Source organism: Rhinoderma darwinii, chromosome 3 (genome assembly GCF_050947455.1).
Source record: "Rhinoderma darwinii isolate aRhiDar2 chromosome 3, aRhiDar2.hap1, whole genome shotgun sequence".
NCBI classification, from domain to species: domain Eukaryota; kingdom Metazoa; phylum Chordata; class Amphibia; order Anura; family Rhinodermatidae; genus Rhinoderma; species Rhinoderma darwinii.
In genome coordinates this window covers 409575308-409589931 of record NC_134689.1, presented here as the reverse complement: position 1 = coordinate 409589931, position 14624 = coordinate 409575308, and the positions used below count along the sequence as shown (strand labels likewise).

Genomic DNA, 14624 nt, shown 5'->3' with positions numbered 1-14624 from the left:
GCCCACATAAGATGTTTACAATCGAACATACTGGCCCTATGGAACAAGAACCTGACAAGTCTAGACAAAATCATCTCACTCTCCACTCACACCATGAGAGATCTACAATGGTGTCTAAATCCCCTCAGACTTTCCTCAGGCAGAACTGACTCCTCATCCTCAGGTGACTCTCACAACGGATGCATCCTCTTTGGGCTGGGGTGCTCATGTAGAAAATCATTGGATCCAACAATTATGGTCACCTCAGGAGAAGTCTCTTTCATCCAACCTAAGAGAATTGAAAGCGGTCAAGCTAGCACTTAATCATTTTCACTCTGTCCAGACAGACAACCTGGCATCAGTCTACTATATAAACAAACAGGGCAGTACGAGGAGTCATCAACTTTCCAAAGAGTGCAGAGCTATAATGACATGGTCCGAACCCAATCCTCTGAATATTTCGGCAGTTCATATCCGGGGTTCTCTCAACCACCAAGCAGTCTGGCTAAGTCGGAACACTCTACATCCAGGAGAATGGAGCCTGATTCCAGAAACATTCAGACAGATCACCATGAGGATGGGAGTACCAGATCTAGACGTGATGGCATAATGGGACAACACGAAAAACAAAACATTTTGTTCTCTGTCCCCAATAGGTTACCCAGTAGCCATAGACAGACTGTCGATCAGTTGGTCCAACAAGTTGATCTATGTCTTCCTGCCTCTTCCTCTAATTCAGAAAGTCCTCAGGAAAATCTTAGACAAGAAAGCAGAAGCCATCGCAGTGATACCCTTCCGGCCACGCCGGGATGGTTTTCTCTAGCGTTATATCTTTCGAGGGGCAGATTCTGGAAACTGCTAGCGCATCAAGACCTCCTCATCCAGAAAGGTTTCTTTCACCAACAGGTCTGCAACTTACATCTGACAGTTTGGAGACTGAAGTGGTCATTAAAACACTACTTGCGGCTAGAAAACCCACCATTTCTGTGTACAATAGAGTCTGGAATATCTATAAAAACTGGTGTGTTTCAAACTCAGTCTCTATGGACGTTCTCGCATACTTTCTTCAATTTCTCCAAGAAGGTTTCAACAAAGGCCTTAAATACAACACGCTGAAGGTGCACTTCACAACCATAAATGCTCAATTAGAATCAAAATTTTCTAATCCGGCTTTGATCCGTAGATTCTTCAAAGCTATAAGAAATCTAAAACCTGAGGTTCATAATCCTGTTCCTTTGTGGGATTTGTCCTTGGTCCTCCAAGCGTTAACAGGTCCTCCATTTGAACCTATTCTTCAAGCTGAAACACATATCCTTCAAAACTCTATTCTTGGTGGCAATCACTTTGGCAAAGAGAGTAGGAGAACTGCAGGCCCTGTCGTGCAAAGAGCCATATCTTCGCATATTACATGATTGCATCATCCTTCAAACTCTTCCAAATTTCAGACGTAAAGTTCCTTCTGCGTCACACATTGAACAGGAAATCATCCTAGCGGTCTTTTTTTCCTGAACCAGAATTGGATCATCAAACCTCTCTACATACTCTGGATGTAAAAAAGCAGTGCTCTCATACCTTCAGACGACTGAACCATTTAGAAATTCAGAATCCTTATTCTTACAATTTCATGGCAAAGCCAAAGTCCAAAAAGCCAGTGAAGCTACCCTGGCTAGATGGATAAAAGACACCATCAGTCTATGTTATTCTCTGTCCGGGCAGACTGCTCCAATCCATGTAAGCGCTCACGCCACTCGTTCTAATGCAACCTCATGGGCAGAATTTGGTTGTATAACCTTAGAACAGATCTGCAAAGCAGCAACTTGGGCAATCCCCTTCAACCTTCATCCGTCACTATTGGTCGGACGTTTCTGCTTCTGAGTGTTCAGCCTTTGGCAAAATGGTGTTAAATAAAGCGACTGGATCTCCCACCCTATAAACATTGCTTTACAAATCCCATTTGCGTGCTGCCGACGGACTATCAGGAAAGCTGAAATTTTCTTACCGAAATTTTCATTTCCTGGAGTCCGGAGGCAGCACAGCTTCCCACCCTTATTAATTATTTTGACTGCTACGTACCATACAAGTAGGTGGGGGTTTCTTTGGCCCTTATATAGGAGGTCCTTGCATTACTAGTTAATTGGTTATTGCTTGTTAACCTGTTCTCTTCTAATTACTCCCAGGGAGATAATATCTCCTTTGTGTGCTGCCTCCGGACTCCAGGAAATGAAAATTTCGGTAAGCAAATTTCAGCTATAATACTGTTCCTATATACAACAATATAACTACTATAATACCGCCCCTATATACAAGAATAGAACTACAATAACACTGTGACAATCTTCTATTTTTTTCTTCAATGTTAAATCCTATCCCTCACTTCTGCTTTGCAGGTCTTCTTTAATGGGTATTTCCAATTTAATGGCAGCAGTGAGGTGATGGAGTGTAACCTGAAAGTTTTGGGAAATGATGTGTGCACATATAAGGACCCCGTGAGTGGAGACACCTGGCAGTGTGTGCGACCACGGAAACTGCCATGTAACTCCTGGGTCTATCACTCCATGGGTGGATACCGCAAAGTGACAAACGTGCTTGAGGACTCTCTACTGAGTGGGTGAGTGTAGGAAACGTTGGACCAACGCAATAGTGCCTACCTGTTTATAATTAAATTCTTCGTTTTTGTGTTTTTTTGAAAGTTTTTTTTTTATAGAATAAAGCACTGACACTGTAGAATAGATGTAAAAACAAAGGCAGAACAGTATTGTGTGTAGGATATATTGTCTGGGGTGGGAATGCGGAATATACTTGAACAAGTTAATATCAGCAACTTTCTCTGGACTCTTAAAATATGGTTCTTTGTGAAGTGAAAATGCCTCCAACTACCTACTAATATACAGAGATAATATCCGGAATTACAGGGGTATTTCTCATCTTTAGACATTTATGACATTTTCACAGGATATGCCATAAATGTCTGATAGATGCGGGTCCCACCTCTGGAACCCGCACTAATCTACAGAACGGGGGTCCTCCGACCCTGTCCCACCTGGTGAAGCGGCCACTGGCCTCCGCATCCACATAGAGAATCAATAGAGAGGCGGCCAGGATTTACTGTTTTCGGAGCTCCCGGCTATTTCTCCATTGATTTTCCGCCGGGATGCGGCGACATGCAATTGGCTCTGAAGATGGGTGCATGTCCCAGACGTGTGACCTCCTTCTTTCAGGCATTTATTAAATATCCTATGGACGTGGCATAAATATTTTAAGGGATGTCTCTAACTTGCAGAGGGTTAACCGGGACAATGCAAGATGGGTCAATAATACTTTAGTATTAGTATAGTGGAGCTCAAACTGGACGCGGGCAAAGAACAGCGACCACCTGGCCTGACAAGGGTCCAGCCGTTGGGCCGTCTGGAGATAGGTGAGATTCTTGTGGTCAGTGAATATCAAGATAGGATGAACTGCGCCCTCTAGTAGATGTCTCCACTCCTCCACAGCTAAATTGCTAGCCAGTAACTCCCGATCCCCAATCGAGTATGCAACGCTCTGTGGAAGAGAACAGTTTAGAGTAATAGCCACATACCATTAGAACCTCTCTGGAACAGGAGTGCACCAGCACCAACAGAGGAGGCGTCCACCTCCAACGAAGACTGTCGAGATACATCTGGATGATTGAGGATAGAGGCTGACGTGAAGGCACTCTTCAGGCTATTAAATGTGGATTCCGCTACTGGAGTCCACACCTTGGCGTTCATGCCTTTCTTGGTGAGGGTGGAGATAGGAGATTTCAGTGAGGAGAAGTTGGGAATAAACTGTCTGTAGAAATTGGCGATCCCAGGAAATGCTGTATGGACCTCAAGCCTTGAGGACGTGGCCATTCCAGGACGGCCTTTACCTTCTCAGGATCCATCTTGAGGCCTTGATCCGAGATGATGTAGCCCAGGAAGGGTAGAGCATTTCTCTCAAACATGCACTTCTCCAACTTGGCGTACAGGCGATTCCCCCTTAATTGCAGTAAAACTTGATGGACATGTCACTGATGAGTCATCGGATCTGGAGAAAAAATCAAGATGTCATCAAGATAGACCACAACACAAACATTGAGGAGGTCACGGAAGATGTCATTAACGAACTCCTGGAAGACTGCGGGAGCGTTACACAGGCCGAAGGGCATTACTAGATATTCATAGTGTCTGTCACGGGTGTTAAATGCCGTCTTCCATTCGTCAACCGGGCGAATCCGGATTAGGTTATAAGCCCCCCGCAGGTCTAGCTTTGAAAATTTTTTGGCTCCTTATATGCGGTCAAACAGTTCTGAAATCAATGGCAACGGATATCTATTTTTTACTGTGAGCTGGATGAGATCCTGGTAGTCGATGCTGGGTCACAGAGAACCATCCTTTTTCTTTACGAAGAAGAACCCGGCTCCTGCCGGGGGGGGGGGGGGAGTCTTCCCTATGAAGCCCCTCTCCAGATTCTCCTTAACATAGGTGGACATGGACTGAGTCTCTGGCAAGGAGAGAGGATATACCTAGTGCATCCCTTCCCCCATGGTAGGGTATCTGCTCGGTAGGACAGTCGTACGCCTGGTGTGGGGGCAGCGTCTCCACCTCCTTCTTGCTGAAGACCTCGGAGAATGTAGAATAATGACAAGGCAATCCTGCCAAGGACTGAGGCAGAGGAGGCTGCACCGGATGAATCTGTACCAGACAGTGATTGAGACACTCGGGAATTCCAGTCCAGGACTGGGGCATGTAGTCGGAGACAGGACAGGCCCAGCAGCACAGAGTTGACGGCCTTAGACAGGACAAATAATGAGATGAGCTCGGAATGAAGGGCTCCCACTTGGAGCTTCAATGGCTTGGTCACAGCTACAACCGGCTCTGGCAGAGGTAGTCCATTCACCGATGCAACCATCAACCACCATCAGGCCTCTCCAGAGGGGTTGTGGGCAACTGGAGAAGATCCACCAGGTCTCTCCAAATGAAGTTGGCTGCGGATCCAGCGTCCAGATAAGCAGAAACCCGGTGCGTTTTTTTCGCTGGACACTATGGTCACGGGAATGGACAATTTAGAAGAAAGTCCTTCTTCACCCAGGGTTGTCTCTCCAACCAACCCTAGGCTCTGGGGCTTTTGGGGGCAGAGACGCACCAGATGGCCTCCGAGGCCGCAATACAGACAGAGTCCCGAAGTGCGTCTGCATTGTCTCTCCTGGGTAGACAGCTTGAACTGATCCATCCACAAAGACTCCTTTGGAGGAACAGCTGATGAGGACAGCAGGGGTTGTTGCAAAGTAGGAGCTGGGCTAGGGCATCCTCCCTCCCGACGGGCCTCTTGGAACCATTCTTGGATCCTTATAACAAACCGGACGGCCAGAAGGATGAGGTCATCCAGGGTGGATGGCAGATCTCGGGCGGCAAGTTCATCCTTAATCTCAGGGGCCAGAAAGTAGCCACCAAGGCCTCTTTGTTCCACAACAACTCTCCCGTCTGTGCGGAAGTTGATGGAAGTATCTCCCTGGCGAAGGTTCAGCAAGGAGGCAGCTGCCGACGAGACTCGTCCAGGCTCCTCAAACACCATGCGAAATGTCTTTAGGAACCCCTGGAAGTCACGGGTCTCTGGTCCTTGTCTCTCCCAGATAGGGTTCGCCCATGCTAGGGCCCTGCCAGTGAGGAGAGGGACGATGAAAGCAACCCTTGCGCCATCAGTAGAAAATGCCCTAGCATACAGACTGAAGTGGATCAGCACTGCCAGGAGGTGTAGTCGGAGGAACTGTACTGCCAGGAGATGTAGTAGGGGGAACGGCAGTTTGCACATCCAGCCGATGTGCAATAATGTTCAATGCCTGGAGGAGTTGTTCCTGTCGAGACCGGAGGTCAAGCATATCCACCCGCATCACTTGTGATGTCATCATGGTATTGGATTGACCAGCGGGGTCCATGGCCTGAGCGTACTGTCACGTTGGGTGCATGGACCCACTGGGCCATACCGCCTTAACGGTATGACAGCTGGCCATAGGACACAGGTCAAAGTCTATAGTTCAAATAGGTGTACCTGTGGTAACTTCAGACAGTAGCAAGACAGGCTCGGATGGGACTCTGGCAGCAGTCAGACACCAGGCGTGGTGTAACAGGACAGGTGTAGTACTCTTTGCAGCACGACTCCAACTCTATACGGCACTTGGTTCTGGATAGCATGGGACACAGGATACAGGTAGCAGGAATGGGAACACTGGGAACTAGGAAACACTAAGGGACCATTTGCAGAGACGAACATAGGTAAACGACAACAATGCTCAGGCAATGCAGGAAGGGGCAGGGCCCTTCTTATAGTCCAGGGTGCTCATGGGCTAATTTGGTCTTTAATTCAGGTGTGCGCGCTGGCCCTTTAAGAGCGGGCAAGAGCGCGTGCGCGCACCCTACGGGACACGGCCGAGTGAAGTGGAAGTGAGCACTGGCGTCTCCTGAGGAGGAGATGCGGGCTTGTGCTCACTGATCCATGTCTTCGGCCGTCAGGAGGTGGGCATTACACGATGATAGTTCTTCAAAATTTGATTGGTCCTCTCCACTTTACCATTGAACTGTGGGTGATAGGCTGAAGAGAAATCTAGTCTTACATCTAACAGGTTGCACAGGGATCTTCAGAAATTGGATGTAAACTGTACTCCCCGGTCCCAGACAGTATGCCGAGGAACTCAGTGCAGACGGAAGATGTGTAGGATAAACAGATTGGCCAGGCGAGGAGCAGACGGAAGACCAGTCAGCGGAACAAAATGTGCCATTTTAGAGAAACGATTCACTACTATCCAGATTGTATTACATCCAGCAGAAGAAGGAAGGTCAGTGATAAAGTCCATAGCAATGTGCTGCCAAGGGGCATCAGGAACAGGCAGGGGTAGTAGCAGGCCAGCAGGTTTGGAGCGGGTAGATTTGTTCGAGGCACAGTTCGCACATGAGGAGACATAGTCCGCAACATCAACAGGCAGAGTGGGCCACCAATAGTGATGAACTATCAAGTCCTGTGTCTTACGGACACCAGAGTGCCCAGCTAGTTGTGGCCCCAGTATAGAATTATCTTCCTGTCAGCAGGGTAGACAAAAGTCTTTCCAGGCGGAATGTTTCTAATTTGCAGGGGGTTAGCAGTAATAATCCTAGTAAGATCTATGCTGTATTGAGGAGTACCCTAAGAGTCATTGATTTTGAAGGAGCAAGACAGGATGTCTGCCTTCACATTCTTGTCTGCAGGACGGAAGTGAAGCAAAAACTGAAATCGGGCAAAGAGCAACAAGCATCTGGCTTGGTGTGGATTTAACCGTTGAGTCGACTGTAGGTATGTGAGGATCTTGTGGTCTGTATAGATAATAGGATGGATGGCACCCTCCAGCAAATGTCTCCACTCCTCTAAGGCCAATTTGACGACCAGCAATTCCCATTGGAATAGTTGCATTCTGCTGGAGAGAATAATTTTGAGAAGAAGCCACAAGCCACCATCTTGCCTTTGGAATTCTTTTGGCATAGTAGTGCTCCCGCACCTATGGAAGAGGCATCCACCTTGAGAAGGAATTGCCGAGAAGCATCAGGCTGATGGAGAACAGATGCTGAGGGAAAAGCGCTCTTGAGATCAGAAAATGCTGATTCTGCCTCCGGAGGCCAAACCTTGGCGTTCATACCCTTTTTGGTGAGGGCCGAGATTGGAGCAGTCAGAGATGAGAAGTTCAGGGTGAATTGCCGATAAAAGCTAGCAAATCCCAGAAATCGTTGTATGGAACGAAGGCCCTGAGGTCGTGGCCATTCTTAGACGGATCTCCCCTTCTCTGGATCCATCTTAAGACCATGGTCAGACACGATGTAGCCCAGGAAGGGCAATTGAGTTCTTCTCGAACACACATTATTCGAATTTCGCATATAGGCGATTCTCCCTTAACCGCGAGAGAACTGGGCGAACATGCTTCCAATGTCTCAACAAATCAGGTGAGTGAATCAGGATAGATCACCACACAGACATACAGTAGGTCTCGGAAAATGTAATTTACAAACTCCTGGAACACATCTGGGGCATTATAGTCCAAAAGGCATCACGAGGTATTCACAATGGCCGTCTCGAGTGTTAAATGCGGTTTTCCACTCGTCACCCTTGCGGATACGGATCAAGTTATAAGCTCTGCGTACATCCAGCTTTGTGAACACCTTGGCCTCACAAATTCTATCAAAAAGTTCTGAGATAAGTGGTATGGGGTACATATTCTTGACCGTAAATTGGTTCAGATCCCAGTAGTCGATACATGGACGGAGAGATCCGTCCTTTTTCTTCACGAAGAAAGTCTAGTTGCAGTCATCATGATGACATGACTCTTCGTCATGTGACCGGCCATGTTGTACTCTATGTACAAGCAGTAGCACTAGTACAGCGATTGTGTTTTTTTTGGGGGGAGGGGTTATAACTACATGTTTCATTTCCCTTTTAGCTCATTTTGTTTCCCACCTTTTTTTCTTTATTGCCCTCTCAGCACTTTCACCAACAAGATTATCCCTGGCTCAGTACCTGCAATCAATGTCAAGTCTGACAACAGCTCAATGGGTAAGATCCATGTAAGGTTATATACAATACAACTGCACTTCTATTTTAAAGGAACGCTATCATCTATATTCCCATTAGAAACTTTCCAAGAGGCATTCATTTTATCTCTCACTCCTTCTCCCTCGTCCTTAGCTTAGCCTTCAAGATACCTTCCCTATTGCCCTGGCTTCAAATAAAAAGGAGACGATAAACGCCCATCCTCTATTAATGTGATGGGTCACCTTTAAATTTCCTTGTAAACTTACACACACACAGGACATGTCATAAATAAGAATTAGGGGGGCATTATACTGTGTATGGGAGGGACGGGGCATTATAGATACGCCACTAATCACTCACATCTCCTTCCTCAATCTTCTGGCTGTGGGCGGAGCTAACTGGAGGTTGGGCTGTGGGCGAAGCTCTTTGTGGGCGGAGCTCTATGTGAGCTTCGGACACCACGTCCTTCTCGGTTATATAATAGATAATACTGCCCCCTATGTACAAGAATATAACTACTATAATATTGCCCCCTATATACAAGAACATAACTACTATAATACTGCTCCCTATGTACAAGAATATAACTACTATAATACTGCTCCCTATATACAGGAATATAACTACTATAATACTGCCCCCTTTGTACAAGAATATAACTACTATAATACTGCTCCTATGTACAAGAATAACGAAAATTTACTCACCGAAATTTTTATTTCCTGGAGTCCATAGGCAAAACAACACAAATGGTTTTTAGTCCCCTAGGTACAATTAAGCAGAGACTGGTTAATTAGCAAAAAAGCATTAAATAATGAAACAATTAAGGACTTCTCCTATAAGTATGTACCGGTAACCGGGCCCCAGCGTATTTTGATGAAGCATCAGATATAAGTTCTGCCACTGAGGGAAGCTTGTGCTGCCTACGGACTCCAGGAAATAAAAATTTTGGTGAGTAAATTTTCGTTTTCCTGATCGTCCTTGGCAGCACAACACAAATGGAACTTGCCAAGCAAGATCTGCAGAGGAGATTGAAGCTCACTGAGATGATAGCATTTCTCAATGGTTGACCTAATCCACCTGGCTAGGGTGGCTTTACTTGCTCTTTGACCATTATTAGGACCGGCGGGCTGAAGGAACAAATTTTCTGCTATCCTAAAAGCTTTTGTCCTCTGAATATAGGTGAGAACGGTTCTTCTCATGTCCAGTGTATGCCAATTTTCCTGCTCTTCAACTTGGGGATGAGGTAAAAGGACTTGCAATAATATTTCTTGATTGACATTTTTAAACACGGGAACTTTAGGCAAGAACTCAGGCATGGTACGTAGAAGAAGACAAAGAGGGCCTAAAGCTCGCTTATGCACTAGGAAGAAGGTCTTGAAGGATAGAAATCTAATGGACGCCTCTAGCATGGGTTCATACAAAGGCTTTGTCAGAGCCAACACAACCACTGAAAGATCCCAGGAAGGAGAGGGTACTTGAGAGACTGGGCTAAGTTAAAGTTAAAGCCTTGAAGAAGGTCTTCACCAACTGTAGGTCAGAGAAATAATTTTGAAGTTGGGCATTGATTGCCGTAAACTGAACTTTAAGGGTATTTAACTTCAACCCTTTATTGAAATCCTCCTAAAGAAATTGAAGGATCGTGTTCAAAGAGACCGCTTTTGCTGAATTCCTAGAGCACCAGGAGATGAAAAGGGTCCAAACCCTATTGTATACTTTGACGATTGAAGGGTGTCTGGCTGATAGTAGGGTGTTAATGACTTCAGAAGGGGGCCCTAATTCCGTCAGATTCTCCCGGTCAGTCTCCAGGCCGTGAGATGTAGACTGCGAGGGTTCGGGTGATACATCCCTTTCTGGGACAAGAGATCTGGTGACACCGATAGTTCCAGGAACCTGCCTTTCGAGAGAGATCATGCCAGGGAGAACCAGTCCCTGCGGGGCCAAAATGGCAGGATTGCAATGACTTCCGCTCCTTCGTCCCAAACTTTACTCAATACTTCGGGTATTAAGGGAAGGGGAGGAAAAACATAAACTAATTTTTCTCCAGCTGACAGACAGGCCATCCAATGCTACTGCATGGTGCGTGTGGTACAGAGAACAGAAGCTTAGGACTTTGTTGTTCACCTCTGATACCATTGCATCCAAGTCTGGAATTCCCCATGTGGCAGTTAAGCTGCAGAAGACCTGAGGGTTGAGACTCCACTCCCCCGGATGAAGGGTGTTGCAGCTGAGGAAATCCGCAGTATGGTTCATCGAGCCCTTGATGTGAACTGCTGAAATTCCTAAAGAATGTTGTTCTACACAACTCATAAGTAGTCTGCATTCAGCCGACATTGAGACACTCCTCGTTCCTCCTTGCTTGTTATATAAAAAATGGTTGCTAGGTTGTCCGACTGGACCAGGATCTGGAGATACTTTAGATGAGTTTGAAAAAATATTAGTGACAATCTTACTGCTCTGAGTTCCCTCATGTTGGAGGATAGTGACACTTCCTTCTGACTCCATCTGTTCTGAAACCATAGGTGATCTACATGAGCACCACAACCCCAGGAGGAGGCATCCGTTGTGAAGACTTTCTGCGGTGGGGGAATGAGAGACTTGCCGGACTGGTGTGTCTGGGATTAACCACCAGCTGAGGTCTTGAAGAGTACAGTTGGAGATTTTGAAGAGAGCGTCCAGATTTCTGAAATTCTTGTCCCAGGATGTGAGGATGTCGAGCTGCAATGATCTCATATGGGCTTTGGCCCAGGGGACCGCATCTAGGAATGAGGTCATTAGACCTAGGACTTTCATCGCCCTTCGGACGGATACCTTCGGATGGTGCATGAGGTGTTCTATTGAACCCCGTATTGTAGTAATCCTCTCTGGAGACTACTTGGCTGTCATTGACTGAAAATTCACCATGAACCCTAAAAATTTCAGATTATGTGATGGTGAGAGATGTGACGTTCTGAAGTTCACTAGGAACCCGTGAAAGTGAAGAAATTCCAATATGGTGTGGAGATGTTCTTGGAGTAGAGATTTTGATGGCGCTTTTATTAGCCAGTCGTCCAAGTAAGGCACCACACATATTCCTCTCAGCCTCAATGCTGCCGTTAGGACCACTACAATTTTTGTGAACACACGGGGTGCTGATTAAATCCCGAAGGGCAGGCAGGTGAACTGGAAGTGCTTTATTCCTCCCTGAGTCTGGCCTGCTAGTCCAAGGAATTTTTTGTGAGCGGACAGAATAGGGACATGCAAGTATGCATCCGTAAGGTCGATTGTTGCAAGAACATCGTTCTTCTCCAGCAGGTTCGTCACCAACCAGATGGTCTCTATCTTGAAAGTTCTACTCAACAGATATTGATTGATGAAGGTCAAGTCTATAACCAGTCTCCAGCTGCCGTCTGATTTGGGCACCGGGAACACTCTGGAGTAGACTCCTTGCCCCCTCTCTAAGACTGGAACATCTTCCAAGGCTGCTTTCTGGAGAAAAACCTGTAAAAGCTGATGGACTATCGGATTGTGATGCACATTAAGGACAAAGTGCTCTGGGGGGAACACTTTGAACTCCGAGTATCCTCTCTTGATGGTTGTCGTCACCCACTCATCGGATGATGTCATCGACCAGCGAGAGGAGAACTTCTGAAGCCTCACCACTACTTGCGGGATTGGCTTGACTTCATAAATCACTGAGCTTTTGATTGGGGTTTTTCTTCCAAAAGGAGGAAGGGTTTTCCTGTTTTCCGCTAAACGTGTGCTGACGGTCTGGAAACCTTCTTTTGAACTTTGGGAATCTCCTTTTCTGATCCTGAAAGTACCGCCGGTTATCCTTTTCTTTTAGGTTCAGGAAACCTGGCCCCTTTGCCTTCCCCTAAGGATTCCAAGATATCCGTAAGTTGAGGGCCAAACAAGGACTCTGGCTGGAAAGGGAGACTACAAAAATTGGAAGTCACACAGGAACTCCGAGGCTGCCTTCATTACTGTGAGAGACTGGAAAATTTCTGCCCTTGGGACACCTTCTTCTAGATCCCTTCGATAAATGGATCAACCAGACCCGGAGTGCTCTAGCCACTGACACTGAAGACCAGGATACTTTGCACGAGCCCACTGATGAAGTATACACCTTCTTCAAAAGGGAATCTGCTTTGCGGTCCATAGGGTCTTTCAGTAATGCTGATTCATCAGATGGAAAGACGGCTTTCTTTGCCAATTTCACTACTGGTAAATCTACCTTCGGTACATTCTCCCACTCCTTTGAGATGGATTCATCCAGCTTGTAAAGGTTTCCGAACCGTGAGCCCAGTTCAGCCTTTCTTTCCGGCTTATCCCAATCTCGTTTCATCCATTTCGTTAGGACAGGATCAAACGAAGGAAGAAAAAAGGAGGATCCTATAGGGCGCTGCTGCGTGGTTGTGGTGGAAAGTCAATGAAAAAATAGAAGATATATAATAATTATATAATAATTATTTATTGAACAATAGATGGCTACGCGTTTCAACACTGAACTAGTGTCTTCCTCAGGCCGTTAAAAACATATACAAAGGGGTTCCTTATATACCTATAGATATTAGACAAACAAGAGTCAGAGGTGGGAGAGGTCAGGAAGTTAATTAGAACGTCATGATTAACAGCTGTATCAAAGGGCTAACTTAGAAAAAATCATTAGCACATAAAATAACACTTGCACAGGGGAAAGAAAAAAAAAAAAAAAAAGCGGGAAGCATACCCGTATTAATTTCATAGAATAAATGAATGAATTAATACATAAATAAATGTTGAATCCATCATACACAACATTGAAATAGTGTATAGACAAATATACATGTAAAAATATCATTAAAAACAAGGAATGCATTACATTAAATGATGAATTGACAGAAAAAGAAATATATATATATGAGCGCGTATAGTTCGATGCAGTAAATATTTTTTAGTGTCTCTAATATTATTGTTAGATGATGTAAACAATAATAAAGAAAATAAAATATATAAAAATATATATTTTAAAAACCATCCGATGTATAAAACCGGTGTACAGAAACGCAAAGTGTCAATAGTAGCCAAATCAGCTTTACATACGATTTTATAATCAGAAAAAAACACAATAATGGTTAACCATTATTATGTGACAAAACGAAAAGGTAGGGACTATAAGTATAAACAGAATTTAACAAATATATATATATTAGAAAAAATAATAAACACTTAAGGGAATAAATAGATATTTTTCTTAGAACACATACATAAAAGCCGCAATGGTTTGATAATAAGGACAGTTCACATTACTAACCCCATTGGTAGCATGCAAACCGACCCATTCGTGTAAATCATAAGTCATTAATATTTGAAATATTACTGCAGAAATATCTGTCACTTACGCAGCAGAAATTTAGAATGTCAGACACAAGCGCTAAAATGTGCCGTATTAAAACGGCATTTATACATAGCAGTGTTGTCAAAGTGACAAAGATAAAAAAAGATTGACAAAATGCCAATCTTTTATTAGTAACAGAATCACAAAAAGCTATCAGCAAAGTGCAAAATATTAGAAGGAGTAAACAATATAACTATAAACAACAAAGGAAATAATCAGATTATTAAAAAATGATCCTAGTATAATACATAATATTTGTGTTTAAAATATAAATATAAAAAGAAAAAAAGAATAAATAGATGACACATAGTCAGCCATATTTAACGGTATTTATGGATGTCTTATATTGTCCACCCATAATTTGAAAATATTAAATATAGTAGTCAACAAAGTCACAAAGGGCAATTAATGAAGGGCAAATTTTTAGAAAAATAGTTATTTAAGGGCAAACAAACAATGAATTTTCGATTAACCAACAAGAATTAACGGGTTATTAAAATAGTATGTGATGTTATCTCCGTAGTTAAGCAACCAAGAGGATCGTCAACAATATTACAGAACCCCCAGGGCCAGTGTTCAAATTCAAAGGGGACACGTTTAAGGGGTCAACGTTAAATCTATTCATGTAAAACAAATGTATATATTCGAATGTATATCGAATCAATAACCTTTGTAACCTATAATAATAAGATTAAATATAAATATCTATATAAAATTAATTTTTTTTAAATTTTTT

General features: G+C 44.3%; 1 pseudogene; it reads left to right on the top strand.

Moving 5' to 3' along the window:
* The window catches only part of LOC142750563 (NXPE family member 3-like), an 84120-nt pseudogene that overhangs the window by 38337 nt on the left and 31159 nt on the right, over nt 1–14624 (top strand).